Source organism: Meles meles, chromosome 12, assembly GCF_922984935.1.
Source record: "Meles meles chromosome 12, mMelMel3.1 paternal haplotype, whole genome shotgun sequence".
NCBI lineage: Eukaryota > Metazoa > Chordata > Mammalia > Carnivora > Mustelidae > Meles > Meles meles.
In genome coordinates, this window is record NC_060077.1 from 14,552,505 (window position 1) to 14,566,791 (window position 14,287).

At 57.8% G+C, this 14,287-nt stretch overlaps 1 protein-coding gene across 12 annotated transcripts in view; it reads right to left on the reverse strand.

The window, feature by feature from the left end:
* The window catches only part of PITPNM2 (phosphatidylinositol transfer protein membrane associated 2), a 133,486-nt gene that overhangs the window by 87,755 nt on the left and 31,444 nt on the right, over window positions 1-14,287 (reverse strand). The gene's annotated exons all lie outside the window — the stretch shown is intronic.

A 14,287-nucleotide genomic window follows, 5' to 3' on the forward strand; every position in this document is an offset into this window, starting at 1 on the left:
AAGCGTGGGACTAGAGCGGGGGAGGCCACTAGAGGCTGGGGGCTGAGGCCTCGGGGGGCCAGGATGATATGTAGGTCGGGTCAGGGGCCAGGGTACAGCAGAAACTGTCAGGCCAGATTTCACCGGCGGCTGCCTCTGCCCGCATTATAGGGTCACAAGCTTTCTACCCAGCCAGGTGTTTTAGAAGTCCTTATCTTATTTCGGCCTCTCCAACCTGGGTTGACCATACATTTCAAGGGGGTAACCTCGGCTCGGGTGACCAGCCAAGGGAATAGAGCTGAAGGGGCACGTGGGAGCCAGGAGCACAGAGGAGCTGGTCAGGCTGGTCCCAGGGTCCCCGAGCCTTGCTTCTGCATTGGCATGGAGGGATGACCAGCATCTCCTTCAATGGGCAGTGAAAGGGGCACATAGGGTCATAACATGCGTAAGCTGGCCAGCCTCCACTCATTTTATTTCATCCTCCCTCAGACCCTAAGAGGTGACACTTTACGATTCCCGTTTTGCAGAGTCAGACTCACAAGGCTCAGAGAGTGACAGCACTGGGCAGAACCCAAGTCCATTGCCTCTAGGGCTCAGGACCTCCACCCGGCACCAGCCTGCTTTGCAGACCACACGAGCCAGGCACAACCTGCCTGTCCTGCTGGGCTCGGGAGGTTGGAGGGGAAGCAGGCAGGTGAGGGAGTCAGGCTGAGCCAGGTCCACCAGCAAGGGTTGGACATCTGCAGGCCAGGGGACAAGGCAGAACAGGGAGGGTATAGGAGCACCCTTGGGCATCCCTGAGGGCCAAGCAAGTGCTCTCAACTTTCCAGAAGGACCTTCTACAGGTGCCAGGACAGACCCTGGAGGGGACCCAGCAGGTCTGGGTGTGGCCCTGGGGAAGACCAGGCTCTGCCCAAGTCCCCTGGGTGCCTCTGAACCCATGTCCCCTCCCCCAGCCTTCTCAGGGATCAGTTTCCCTATCATCTTGTGATATCCTAAAAAATACATATTTGCTCTTTGCTTCCTTTTCCAGGCACAGAGCTCCTTGTGATGTCCTAAGTGACAAGGGTGTCTTCTGTGCTGATGAGCTAGAGGCAGAGGAGGGGAGAAGGGGCTAGAGGTGGAACTCGTCTCAGTGGCAATGATTTAATCATTTGTGCATTAAAAACCCTGAACAGGAGGGTTCAGAGAGCCTCCAGGCTGATGCAGGCATCCGGGAGGTGGCCCTCTCCAACATCCACAGGGACGGACCCTCTTGTACTTGGGGTCCTTCCCGACCTCACCCCGCCCAACTCTGCATATGGCTATTCCTCTGAATTCTTCATCGCACCCTTTATAACAAACCAACGAACACCAGCGAAAGCTTCCTGAGATCTGCAAACCGTTCTAGCAAATCGATCCAACCAGAGGCAGGGGGAGGGGTGTACGGGAGCCCTGTTGTAGCCGTGTTGGACAGAAGCGTGAGGAACCCAGCCCCCGCCCCTCTCAATCAGCTCCTGAGACAGAAGGCAGTCGTGGGACTGAGCCCTTCCCCGGTGGGGTCTGCACCAGCTCCAGGCAGCGAGCGTCAGAACCAAACGGACGTCTGGGACACCCACGGGTGTCCATAGGTAATCAGAGAATGGCTTGATGTGGAAAACCCACACGTGTGGTATCAGAAGTGTGGCTGAGGGCACCTGGGTGGCTCAGTCGGTTGGGCATCTGACTCTTGGTTTTGGCTCAGGTTGTGATCGCGGGTCGTGGGATCGAGCCCTGCATCGGGCCCTGCGCTCAGCTTGGAGCCTGCTGGAGATTTTCTCTCTCCCCTGTCTCTCCCACCCCTTGGTCTCCCTCTCTCTCAAGTAAATAAATAAATCTTTAAAAAAAAAAAAAAAAAAAAAAAAGTGCTGCTGAGTAGAGAACCTTCCTTCCATGCCCCGTCGGAAAAACGAAGGATGGGCCTTGAGGGGCCTTGGGAGCCTCTGGGCTCTGATCCTCTCAGGCCCCACAGACACTGGGGTGCCAGAGCAGCATGGGGACTCTGACTCTCGTACTTGGTAGCAAACATCATATCCTGTCCCCAAAGGTGAGTTCAGGGCCTCGCAACCTCTCCTTTCTTCTATCAATATACACCCGCAGAATTGTAAACACATGAAAATATTTACACGCCCAGATTAACGTCTGGAGCCTGCGGCTGGCTTAAACAAACATGTTTATCTTTCTGTCAAACAACACTTTTAGAGTCACTTCTTTTTTGGGGTGCTGGGGCTCACTCTGCACCAGGGTGAGGAGGGAAAAGGAGCGGGTGGGGGGCGGGGGGGGCGGAGAGCCACCCAACAGCCTCTCCTTACAGCCAGCCAACTCGGGGTCAGAGAGGACCCCCAGGTCATGCGCTGACCCCTGTGGGAGTCCATCATCTTGGCTCCAGACTCAGGCTACCGGCAGTGGCCAAGCCTGCTGGACAAAGTCACCCTCTGGGCCACCTCAAGAAATCCCACTTTCTCGGGCATGCACACCCACACATGATCCTGGTTTCTCAGGGCTCAGTTAAACACACACACACACACACACACACACACACACACACACACAATCTTTCAGGTATGCACTCAACACAGCAAGACATTGTGGCGTTGCCAGCCGCCTGCCTCCCACCCCCCCACCCCCGCCTCCGACCTGTCATCCACGTGAAGCCTGAGGAAGCCGCTTCTAATCCCCACACCAGAGCGTGACATTCCTGGGATAGAAGCCACTGTGCGCTCCCCCTGGGCTCGCAAGAGGACATCCAGGCTCCTCAGCTAGCCCACGGGCCCCCATGCACCCTGCTCCTTCCCTCCGCCTGGGGGCCGCCTGGCCCGCCCCACCAACTGAACTCGCAGTGGGACCCACGGCGCCTCCTCCTGCCTCCAAGCCTTCGGCCAGGCTGTGCCCCCTGTAGGGAAGACCCTCCCCGCTGACACCAATTCTGCCCCGGCTGGTGGCTGAACTCAAGTCCCAGTGCCCCTGAGAACTTCCTCCCGGGTCTCCCCACCCCATCTGAACAGGCAGGTATCATGGACCCAGGAGCGCATACAGACTGTCCCCTGCAGTAGCTGATGAGCTCCTGGGGGAGGGGGGGCAGACCTGATTCGTCTCAGCTCCCAGCCCACACTCAGGGTTCAAGACGGATCCACACGTAAGCCGCCCGCCCCAGAATAACCACGGGCCAGAGGCACAGCCGCCACCGCCCTCCCCCCCCCCCCGCCCCGCCGCCGGACCAGCAGCACCCCCACGCAGCAGCTGCCCACTCATCTGCAGGCGGCATGCACGCTGGGCGGCACTACGGGGGACATCCCTCTGCGCTGGCCCTACCTGCTCCAGCTCTCGGCCTTTGTTCGCCGAGGCCGCAGGAGTGAGTGGGCTCACAGGAAGCCGCTTCCCGGGCTTGGCGATGGATGGTACAGAAACAATATTTTATTCACGGCGAGCTCACAGGACTCTTGCCAGCCTCCCAAATTCTATCCTTGTCCATGAGAAGTGTCTCTTGGGCACGCGTCCCGTTCCCCGCTCAATGCCAGCCCCGGGGACCTGCTCCTGGGCAGGAGAGGCAGTGGGAACGGGGCAGGAAGGCGGGAGCGAGGAAGAGAAGGGGACGGGGGCATCTGGACTTCCCAGCCCCCCACCCCCTGGGCAACTCCAGCCTGGACGAGAGTCATTCCCTTTGCTGAGTGGTGAGGACCAGGGAACCCGAAGAGAAACCTTGTCAGGAGGATAGATCCAGGCTGGGAGGAAGCAGAAGGGAAGGCAGGCATGAGGCTCGGGAAGGCCACATGACTGGCTGGGCCCCAGGACCACCTGGGCCCAGCCCTCATCCGTGGGCTGCTCTGCAATGGGAGCCAGGCCTCAAGGAGGGAGATGGAGCGGGCTGAGGATGCTGAACTGGGCCACGGTTCTTAGCACAGCACACAGTCCCTCCCTCCATGTGGTTGTCCCCGGGATTCCCACTGGGGCCACTGGCCATTCCCCTTTATAAGCTACTCTAGGGAGTGGTACAGAGGAGCTTGCTACTTCCAGCAGCCAGCCCTTCTGTGCAACGTCCCAACAGCCCTGCAGCCCCCTCCTCCCTCCCCTACTGCCTGGGCCCCCAGGCACACGTGGGCTCTGGGAGGGAGTCGGCAAGGAAATCTGCCGTTCCACGCACGGCTGGTGGCGGCGTGGCTGGGGAGGTGTTCTAGCAGGCTTATTTATAGCCGAGCACCCCGTGCGCACACTCTCCAGTATGTACCGCCTGCCTGCCTGCCACTGGGGCTTTTCAATCCATGGCTATATTTATCCCCCGGAGCCGTTGGGATAATGGCGAGGCCAGAAATAGCCTAGAAGACATTCACGTGAAGATGACGGGCAGGTCCCCAGCTCCCGGGCTGACCTCGCCCCCCACATCTGCTGCTTGGCAGTGGGCAACTGGGAACAGCTGGATGGGCCTGCAAGGCAGCTGAAGCCAGGCTCCCAGGAACCGTATCAGCCCTCGCTCCCGGCCGGCACTCTCTCATGGTGCAGCAGACAAGTCCAAAGCAAGGCATCGCAGCTACCGGGCTGCTGGGAGACCAGAAGTGAGGCGATCTCCTGACGGACATCAGCACGTTAATCAGCTCCAAGACAGAACAGAGGCTCAAAGGGAGCAGGCCTGCAGGCTCCGTTGGTTCCTGGACGCATTCTCCCAAAAAGCAGGTCACCCACACACCAAGGTTGCAGGGACACGCCTTCCCATCCTCCCCACCGCCCCCCCCACACCTGGACACTGGAGCATGGCTCCCACGGTCTCCCGCGAGCCTGACCAACTCCCCCACTCCTGTAAGGAAAGACGACTCGAAGACAACCTGGCTGATCGGGGAAGAAGAAGCAGGCACCTGAGGGGAACTGGTGGGCCGCCCCTGCTCCTCAGCTTCAGTGTCTAGGAAGAAGTGTCCCCCATCCCATGGGGGACAGGCACTCATTGGAGCACCTGGCATATTAATAGAGGAAGGGCACAGAGTGAGGCTGGAACAGAGAGAAGGGGCCAGCTGACTGCCTGGCGGTGAGGATTCCATAGGAGAGGGGTCATTTTGGTTGGGCTTTGAAGGATGCACATGAGTATGCAGGAGAGATGTTAGAGTATGGGGAACAGAACGAGCCAGTGGCTTTAGCACTCAAAGTGCATGGTATGTCTGGGGAATGGCGAGAAGTCCCGGGCGCAGGAAGGCAAGGTCAGGGCGGTGAGATAGAATCAGGCCAAGCAGGGCACTGGGTCCCATCATAGATCTCAGGAGCAGAGCCTTTGAGCACATGGGATTGAACACACTCATTGGCTCTATCTGCGGCCTGAGCAGGTGTCCTCTAGCAGACACACTGGCCGGTCCCTGACACCTCCTCCCTGCCTGGATCTTAAGCCCCTGGTTCTGACTTTTGTCTGACTGCCCTCCTCTCTTTCCCAGGAGTCCTGGCCCATTCTGGGTCTCTCCAGGGGAGCCCAGGTCCCTGTTTCCCAGGAGCACCACCCCACAAACTCCATTAGTGGGGTGATCCCAGACAACCAGGTGCTCTCCTTGGAGCGCCCTATACAGGACTCCACTTAACTGCCATCAGTGGCCCAGGTGGATGTCACATGCTGTCCCTTCTGCAGATGAAGACATGAAGAAGCCAGAAGCCAATCCCCCACTCAAGACAACATCGCTGTTGGTGATGGAGTCAGACTTGAAACCCAAGCTTTGTCTTGACTCTGGGTTGCCTGGACTTCTGCACGGCCTAGTTCCCTTTTGCCCCCGCCTAAAAAAACTTTCTAAAGAACAGAACCCCCTGCCAGGACTCCCTGCAGCCATCAAGACAAATGACAGGCCCAGGTGCTCTCTGACTCTGCCTTCCTGCCTGGGCAGGTGCTGGGCTGGTGCTGCCAGGCTGGGGGCTGCTGCTTTGCCTGCCGGGGCTCCAGACAAGGGAGGGAGCAGACCCGTCTCTGTGCCTGGGGGCCGGGGGAAGCTTCTGAGAATGCCTCCAAGCATAGGGCTGGCTTTCTGTGGGACTCCTGGGGGCAGATCTGGGCTCCTTCCTCGTGGCTGATCACAGAACAGGAGACAGGGTACAGAGAGGGGCAGGGCTATCATCATGGGGTTGAGTCTTGTCTCCCAAGCCCTGCAGCTTCTGAATTGCCCAAAGCACTCCTGAATCTCGAGTCCTGGCTCCAAGGGCTCCCTGTGTGCCAGGGCTGAATGCCTCTTGGAGCTGGAGCTGCTTCAGGGCCCACCTGCCCTATGCCAGCCCTTCCCGGTGAAGAAACACGAGATCCCCAGGGTACAAGACACTGACAGCCGAGGGGGAATTTCCCCAGGGGTGATCAGAAGACAAAAGGTAGTACCCTGAAATGCAAATATTATATCCTTTAAAAACATCCCAGGCAGAGCACTGACTGTGTGCCCAGCACCTACTGTGTGCCCAGCACCCGCAGTCTAGGGGAAAATAATAGCTAACACAGACACAGCCCTTCCTGAGCACTGTACCAAAGTCACTAGTCAACTTCCCATGGCCACGTGCAGTGGGCCCTAATACTGTCCCCATCTTATAGATGGGAAAACTGAGTCTCAGAGAGGAGAAGGGACCTGCCCCGTCTCCCAGCCGGGAGCTGAACCTTTGGCTTTGGAGTCTGCATTAACCACCACACTACCCGACTCTCCATGTCTATCATTATTAAAAAAAAAAAAAAAAAAAAAAAGCACTGTAAAATGGGACAGCCACTTTGGAAAAGTCGGGCAATTCCTCAAAATGTTAGAGACAGAGTTAACCCTAGGATCCAGCAATTCCACTCGTAGGTACATACTCAGGAGGAATGAAACAGAAGCCCACACAAAAACCTGTACATGAACACTCCCAAAGGCCTTATTCAGGATTGCCAAAAAACCCCCAATTGTGGGAGGAAAAGTAGTTAGATGTCTATTAGATGGATGAGTGAACTAACTACATGCGCCGATCCAGACACCAAAGAACAGGGACAGCCCAGACACCTGCCCCAACCTGCATGAGCCCTGAAATCATGACAGCATGAGAGCAGCCGGTCACTGAAGGTCACACGGGGTCTGAGCCCATGACAGGAAACACCCCGAGAGGGTGAGTCCATAGGGACAGGAAGCACATCAGGGGCTGCTGGAGGTGTGGGAGGGGAGTGACAGCGAAGGGCTATGGGTTTCTTTCCGGAGGGACAAAAATGTTCTAAAATCTTCTGATGGTTGCACGCATCTGGGAAGACAGGACGTATCACTGAATTGTGCACTTAAATGGGTGAGTCAGACACTACATAAATGATGGGTCAGGCAAGTCGCTAAAGAATCACCACGCTGGGTGAAAGCAGAGGTGTACAAGCCCGGGACACTGGGGGAGAGGGAGCAGGGGAGTCTTGGCTGGCTATGGGAGGGGCAGGCTGGGCAGCCCTGGTCACCACGCTGTGGCATTCCGCCAGGTTGCCACTTCTCCAAGCCAGGCATGTCCCCAGCTTACTGTGTCAGACATGGGACTCAGGGGCCAGCACAGCACAGGCGAGGGGACTTGGGCCACCTCTCCTGGGACAAGTGCGTCCTTGAACACTCCCCTTCAAACTCTGCCTCCATAGCTCCAGGGTCCCCAATTCCAGAAGCCTTTCCTGGCCTCGGAGACAGAACCATTCGCTGGCGAGCCCCAGGCCCCACACGGATGTGGCTCAGAGAGCTCTGGCGACACGGGGCACAGCCACTGTTGCCAGGCAGCCACAAGCCCTGGGACCCGTGGCCAGCTCTGACTGCTTACATTGGGCATGGGGTGCTCGTTCCGTGAGCCCCTACTGCGTGCCAGGCACCTCCAGAAGTGTTCCACGCTGGTTTCCTCCTTTGCTCTCCTCTGCTCAGTCTTTCCTCATCTAGGCCATCTCTGCAAGATACCTTAGTGGTTGAAGAAAACCTGCCCCTGACCTCAGAAGTCCCTTAGAGGCAGAGTGGAGCATGGGGTGGGCTGGCCCTGGGGTGACCTGCGATGGAAGAGCTGTCCCTCCTGCTCAGATGCCCAGCTGGGTTCCACTTCCATACACTTATTCACAGTAAAGGACTGGGGAATGAGCACGCCATGTCTCCCAGAAGTATTTGTAACGTGAAGGAGACCCAAAGGAGGCTCAGCCCCACTGAAGGGAAGAGGGGAGGCATGGCCATTCCAAGGTCCTTGAAGCACAACTGGGATTTATGTTTACCTCTGGTGCACAGCACAGCTCAGGCATACAGAAGGTGCTTAATACATGTTAGTTAAGTGATGGCCCAACTTCAGGCTGCGCCTGCCATCTGGGAACCTCCTAGAAAGCTGCTGGGTGAGAATGGGCCAACAAACCTACTTTCGTCGGGGAGACGGAGCCCAGAGGGGAGGCGTGAACCACGAATCCCACCAGAAATGTGTGGAAACTGCACCCAACCCCACTTGTGCTGGAGAAGGGTCCGATGGTGGGAAGCACAGGAGGACTGCGGGGGGCTCCCCCGGCATACCACGTCGGGCCACAGCCCACGATAGGGAAGGAAGGGACTTGAGAGCAAGTGTGTGAGTTTCCTCGCCGTCCTGCCCTTCCTCTGGCCTCTGAGGAAGGTGCCAATGGAAGGACAGAAGCTGCTGCACACCCAGCCCACGGGGCCTTGCGCCTCTCTTCGGTGTCCGGCCAGATCTCCCACCTCTGGGCACCGTGTTGTTACCCCTGCCCCACCGTCATCTGTGGTTCCAGGGCACTGACCGGAGCCCGTGGCAGTGAGAACCGTCTCTGGAGACAGCCGTAATTTCCAAGTTGTCATTCCTCACTGGTAGATTCATTACGATGGGGACAGAGCAAGTAAAAAGGTGGAAAGAAAAATCAAATTAGATCTCCCCCCTTCGGCCTTAATAGATTCAGATTCTCCAAAGAAAGCTAAAGGGAAAACTCTCTTCACCTTCTCCAGGCAACCTTTGTGCTAAGGAATCTAAAGACGAGACCCAGGAGTGCCTGGGTGGCTCAGTCCGATAACCATCTGCCTTGGGCTCAGGTCATAATCCCAGAGTCCTGGGATGGAGCCCCACATCGGGCTTCCTGCTCGGTGGAGGGTCTGATTCTCCCTCTCCCTCTGCGGCTCCCTGTGCTTATGCTCTCTCTGTCTAATAAATAAATAAAATCTTACAAAAAAAAAAAAAAAGATGACACCCAGATTGTCCCATGCAGAGCTGGGAACTTGACGGGACTTTTTATGTATCATGAAGGCCACAAGGGACTTACAGCTGGTCATTAGAGCGGGACTGCAAACTAAAAAAAAATGTCAGCAGCCCATTCCCTGCTCACAAAGAAGCATGCAGAAGTCCCGGCGATGAAGTGCAAGGTTGCCCCCCAGTGAGTACAACCAAGGTCAGGGTGCAGATGGGTCCTCACAGTTCTGTTCACACAATCTGTTCTAGGTGACAGCTGTGGGCCATGAGATCCCAGCCCCCACCCACACTCCTGGCCCCGTTTGTTCTAAGAGATGGATCCGGGACTTAACCAGACCCCCGCAGGGTGCGGACGGCTTCTGGCTTGGGTTCACTAGGGTATCCTGGAGGTTGCAGAGGCTGCTTGGGGCCTGACCTTGGATCCCCTGTGCGTGGACAGCTCCCCACCATCACGGGGGCTTCTGGGTTCACTTGTCTGTCTCCCCTCAGCTATGAGCTCCTCAAGAGAAGCACATCTTAGCTCTGGTCTGGCACTTGGTAAAGCCCGAAAAGGTCTTCAATAAAATGCATGGGAGCATTGACTGACCTGCCCCAGAGCTCAGACAAGGCCATCAAGACCCCTGCCCAACTGAAGTCAAAACGCCAGCCCAGAAAACACAGAAGGCGACCCAGTGCACCCAGAACCGTCCACTTAGGAAGCCCTGAATTCCTGCCCGCCAGTGGAGTCTGCCAGGACCCCATGCTCAGCTGCACTGTCTGGGGCCAGCCCTTCTTCCTTGAGCCCTCACACCCCTGCACGCCCCCTGCCCAGAGCCATCCAACAGATCAGCTACAAAAACACTGGACGTGGGGCTGGAAGCCCGAGTCACATGAGCTTGCCGTGTGACTTTGGGCAATAATTTCCTTTACTGGGGCTCAGTATCCCCACAGGTGAAGTGAAAATGCTGACCTCCTGAGTCCTTCCAAGTCTGTGAGAACCTGCTCTCTACAAGCCCACACAACCCGGATCACCTGCTTCCTCAGCGATCCCTTTAGGCTCTGCGTTTAAGACGTTTAAGACTGGAGCCCACCTCCCTCACCGCCTCCCCCACCGCCTCCCCCACCGCTACGCTGGCCCAGTGCCATCACCTCAGGCCATGACAACGGTCTCCCTGCTTCCTCCCTCCACCCCACCCAGTCCATTCTCAGCATAGTAGCCAGAAACCAGCTTTCTAAAGCTCAGTGGGATCCTGGCCCTCCTCTGCTTGAACTCTCCGTATCACCGCTTTCTGCTTGGGGTCAAAGTCAGAGTCTCAACAAGACTTGCAGGGCCCTGCTGGGTGTGGGATTTCATTACTTCTCCAGCCCCTTCCCCTGCTACCTGTCTCCTCCCTCCTTCCCTCCAGTGTCTAGAACTTCCTGGACAAGCTCCTGGTACAGGGCCTTTGCACAGGCTGTCTCCTGCCTAAATACTCCTCGGGATAAGCTCCTGGCTCTCTCCTTGGCTTCCTTCAGGCCTTTGCTTAACTGTCCCAACTTGAGAGGCGTTCTTATTTATTTAGCATTAATCTCCATCTGACAGTCGTTGTTTATTGTGTGTCTATCCACACTAGACTATGAACCCCAGAGAGACAGTATTTTCAATGTTCTATCAGTCCTTTATACCCAGCTCCCAGAACAGTGGGTACTTGCTAACTGCTGAGTGAATACATTTACTGCAATACACGGAATGAACACATTCTGAGCACCTGCAGGTCAGATCATGCTGCTAAAACGAACAGTCTGGGGCCATACAACCTCCAGCTTGAATGGCATCATCTCAGGAGCTCTTCTGAGAGTCCCCAGCTCTGGACACTGTCTCCAGGAATCAAACTGATTGCTCTAGGCAGGTTTGCCGCTCAGGAAGCATGTGGAGGAACAAAGCAAGGAAATGACCCAGAGAACACTGACCGGACGTGGTCGCGGGAGGGCTGAGGGTCAGCTCATAAGGAAATGCCACCAGGTGCCTCCTTGCCGGGCAAGACGGAATTATCAACACAGCATCGGGCAAGACGGAATTATCAACACAGCATCGGGCAAGACGGAATTATCAACACAGCATCGGTGAGGCACAGGACCCCACCCCCCACCCCCCCGGGGAAGTACAAGAGACTCCAGCAGCCAGCTTGTGCTCAGAACAGCCCAGAGGCTCAGGTGGAGGAAGGGGGAGCAGGAGGCAGCCAGAAGGTGGCTGCCAGTACCGAGGGCCTGTGGGCAGAGCTCCAGGGGAGCCCCAGCTGGGAAGAGGGTGGGTGAGACCCAACCACTGGCCTCGTGTGGCCTCAAGGAAACTAAGGCACCTTCTCACCCTGGCCCTGCTAATCCCAGAGTGTGTGAATGACTACTCAGGCCAGGCTCCCTGAGGGCCGTGGTGTCCCTGTGCAAAGTTCAATAGGTGACCGGGAGCAGACCAGAAACAAAGCCAGAGGAATGCACTCTTGTCATCTGGGTGAAAAGGAAGTATGGCCTCGGGAAGTGCACCTAAGTCAAGAGGCAAAGCCAGGGAGTGGGCACCTAGAGGCTCCCGGCACGCAGAGGAACAGAGAGGCCCGAGAGCCAGAATCCGGTGTGGCGTTCTGTCCGTGGGCGGGGAGGCCACGGCACTCTCCGGGCCGGCCCAGGGCCCGGGCTGCACTGGCCGAGTGGCAAGTGCCCCGCATGAGAAAAAGAAACGTGGCCAAGGGAAGCCAGGCGGGGGCACGGGAGGGGCACTCACATCCCCAGAGAGCACCCAGCTCTCTCCCAAACACGGCAGGGGCACAGCAAAGGAATGCAGGAAGCGGGCGGCATCCTGGGTGTAGGATACGACACAGGGTCCAGGAGGCCCCCCCCTCCCGACTGCAAGCTCCGGCCTCTCCCTGCACAGGGGCACAGCCTCCCGCACCAGTTACAGCCATGGAATTCACCGATCATCACAGACCTAAATCATCACAGGCCTAAACCCCAAGCTGCGGCCCGGGTGCCTGTGGGCAGGATTAAGGAAGCTTCTGCAGGTAAAGGAGAGGAGCCCTCGCCCCGCCATGGGCCTCTGTCCTGGGCTTCGGGGAGGCCGGGGGGCCAGGAGGCCAGGAGGCCAGCAAGTGTGGGCGGGACGGAAGTATGCGTAGGTGCTGCTGGGCTGAGGTCCTGTCGGAGGCATCCGCTCTTCTTCTTCGAGATAGTGACCTTGCTGAGGCCCCACAGAGACAATGGCAGGAAGCGCCCCTCCCTGCGAGAGCTGGGGAGTCAGGAAGGAAGTGATGACCCAGGGCCTCGGCCGGCAGACCCTCCCCACAGAGGAAAATGTCAAATGATAGAAGCTCTGAGCTCCAGCTCAGGATGGCAAACATCTTCATCTTCTACCCGGGCTGGGTGGGTGTTGGAGGGCACGGACACTCCCGAGCCGGGACCCCCTTTGTCAGGCAGACCTGCTCTGCGGACCGTCCTGTGTCCAGGCCAACCTACTGCGGAACGCAGCCAGGCTGAACTGAGACCACTCCAGTGACCCCCTGGCCTGCGCCACCCTACCCCCACCTCCTGGAAGGAAGGGCTCCCGTTCCTTTGCAGGAAGGAGCTCCTCCAAAAATAGACCCTGCTCCTTAAGCCCTTTCCTTCCTCTTGCCCCTGCAGAGATGAGGAGACCTCATATTCTCAGCCGCTGGGGAGGGGCTGCTCTCCCCCCACTCCCAACGCATGCTAGCCGGGGCCTGGGGAGTCTGAGGCCTGGCATAGCCAAAGACTCCCACAGGGAGCTCAGAGGCATGTAGGGGGCAACCGTGATCTTCCCCTCTGCCAGGCACAGAGGGGAGACCAGGGCAGGGTATGATGTCACGCGGGCGGGATTCCTGTCTGTTCTCTTCTCAGCTGCATGCCTGGAACCCCAAAACAGTACCTGGTCTATCCTGAGGACATGGTAAGTGTTCGCGGGAGAAATGAGTAAAGCAGAGGAATTCCTGAGCACACTTGGAGCTAAGTGGGGGCCCCCAGAGAAGATGGCCACAAAGCCACCATCTCTAAAACCCCAGAACTGGGGGACGCAGCTGCTCAGAAGGGAAAGAACTGCCTTCTGGCGGGGAAGGAAACAGGAAGCAAGGCACTGTCAGAACAAGTCAGAACTTGGGCTTCGCAGGCAAAGCAGGGCTCACGAGGCCCCACGGCAAGGCCGCCCTCAGGTGCCCTCGGGGAGGCTGGGGCGGGGGGCAGGCCTGCGGTCCCCGCCAGCCCTCCCCCTGCCACCCCCAGCCACTGAGGCTCTGAGACTCTCGGAGAGTGAATTAAAACAAGACAACAAAACAAAAAGACAACAGAGGACTCTCTCCTCTTTGCACTTGCAGGCCTTTTTACAGCAACTAAAAAGAATGAGCAATTACAGCGCACACAGCCCGCGGTGCCAACACGGAAACACAGGAGCGAGGGGGGCGCTTGGTGGAGGCCTCGTCTGCCGTGCCCTGCTCCCCAGAGAGGATGGGAGGCCCAGAGGCCACAAGGGGCTTACCTGGGCCAGAAGGCGAGGAAGGGTGGAGCTTGGACCCCATCCTTCGGGGAAGCCCCCGCCATATTTGGAAAACCATGCCATGTGCTCTAGGGTCTAGGCTTGGGGTCCGGTCCCAAGCCCACCCCAACTAGCTGTGTGACCTTGGAGCAGACACTTGCCACCTCTGAGCCTAAGCTTCCTTGTGTGACATGGGACCCTCACGAATCCTGTGGGCTTAGTGGAGCTGGTGCGCGCACAGTGTGTTCAGGGAGGGACACAGGGAGGGACATGTTACCTCCGCCTGCCTCTTCACCCTGTCAGGTTAGTCTCTCCAGATGGGACATCTGTTCTCCTTGTCCCCAGAGTCCCAACTAGCTGATCAGCATCCAGGGAGGGGGTGCCTTGGGGTTTAGAACAAGAAAAGGCAACACCATTTTACCTGTTCTACCCACCAAAGGCCTTGGCAAGAGAAGAAGGGGACAAGGCGAGGCCTGCGCCGGAAACCCGGGGACAGGAAATGGGATGTGATGCACAAGATGCCCTGGGGACCCAGGGCAGGAGGGGAGGAGCTACACACTGGGAGACCCACCGAGGCCACTGCTGACTCTGTGTGGAGGGCCTCAGACACGCCACGGCCTGCCCGCCCCGCTCAGTTTCTCACCCAGTCCGTGTCAC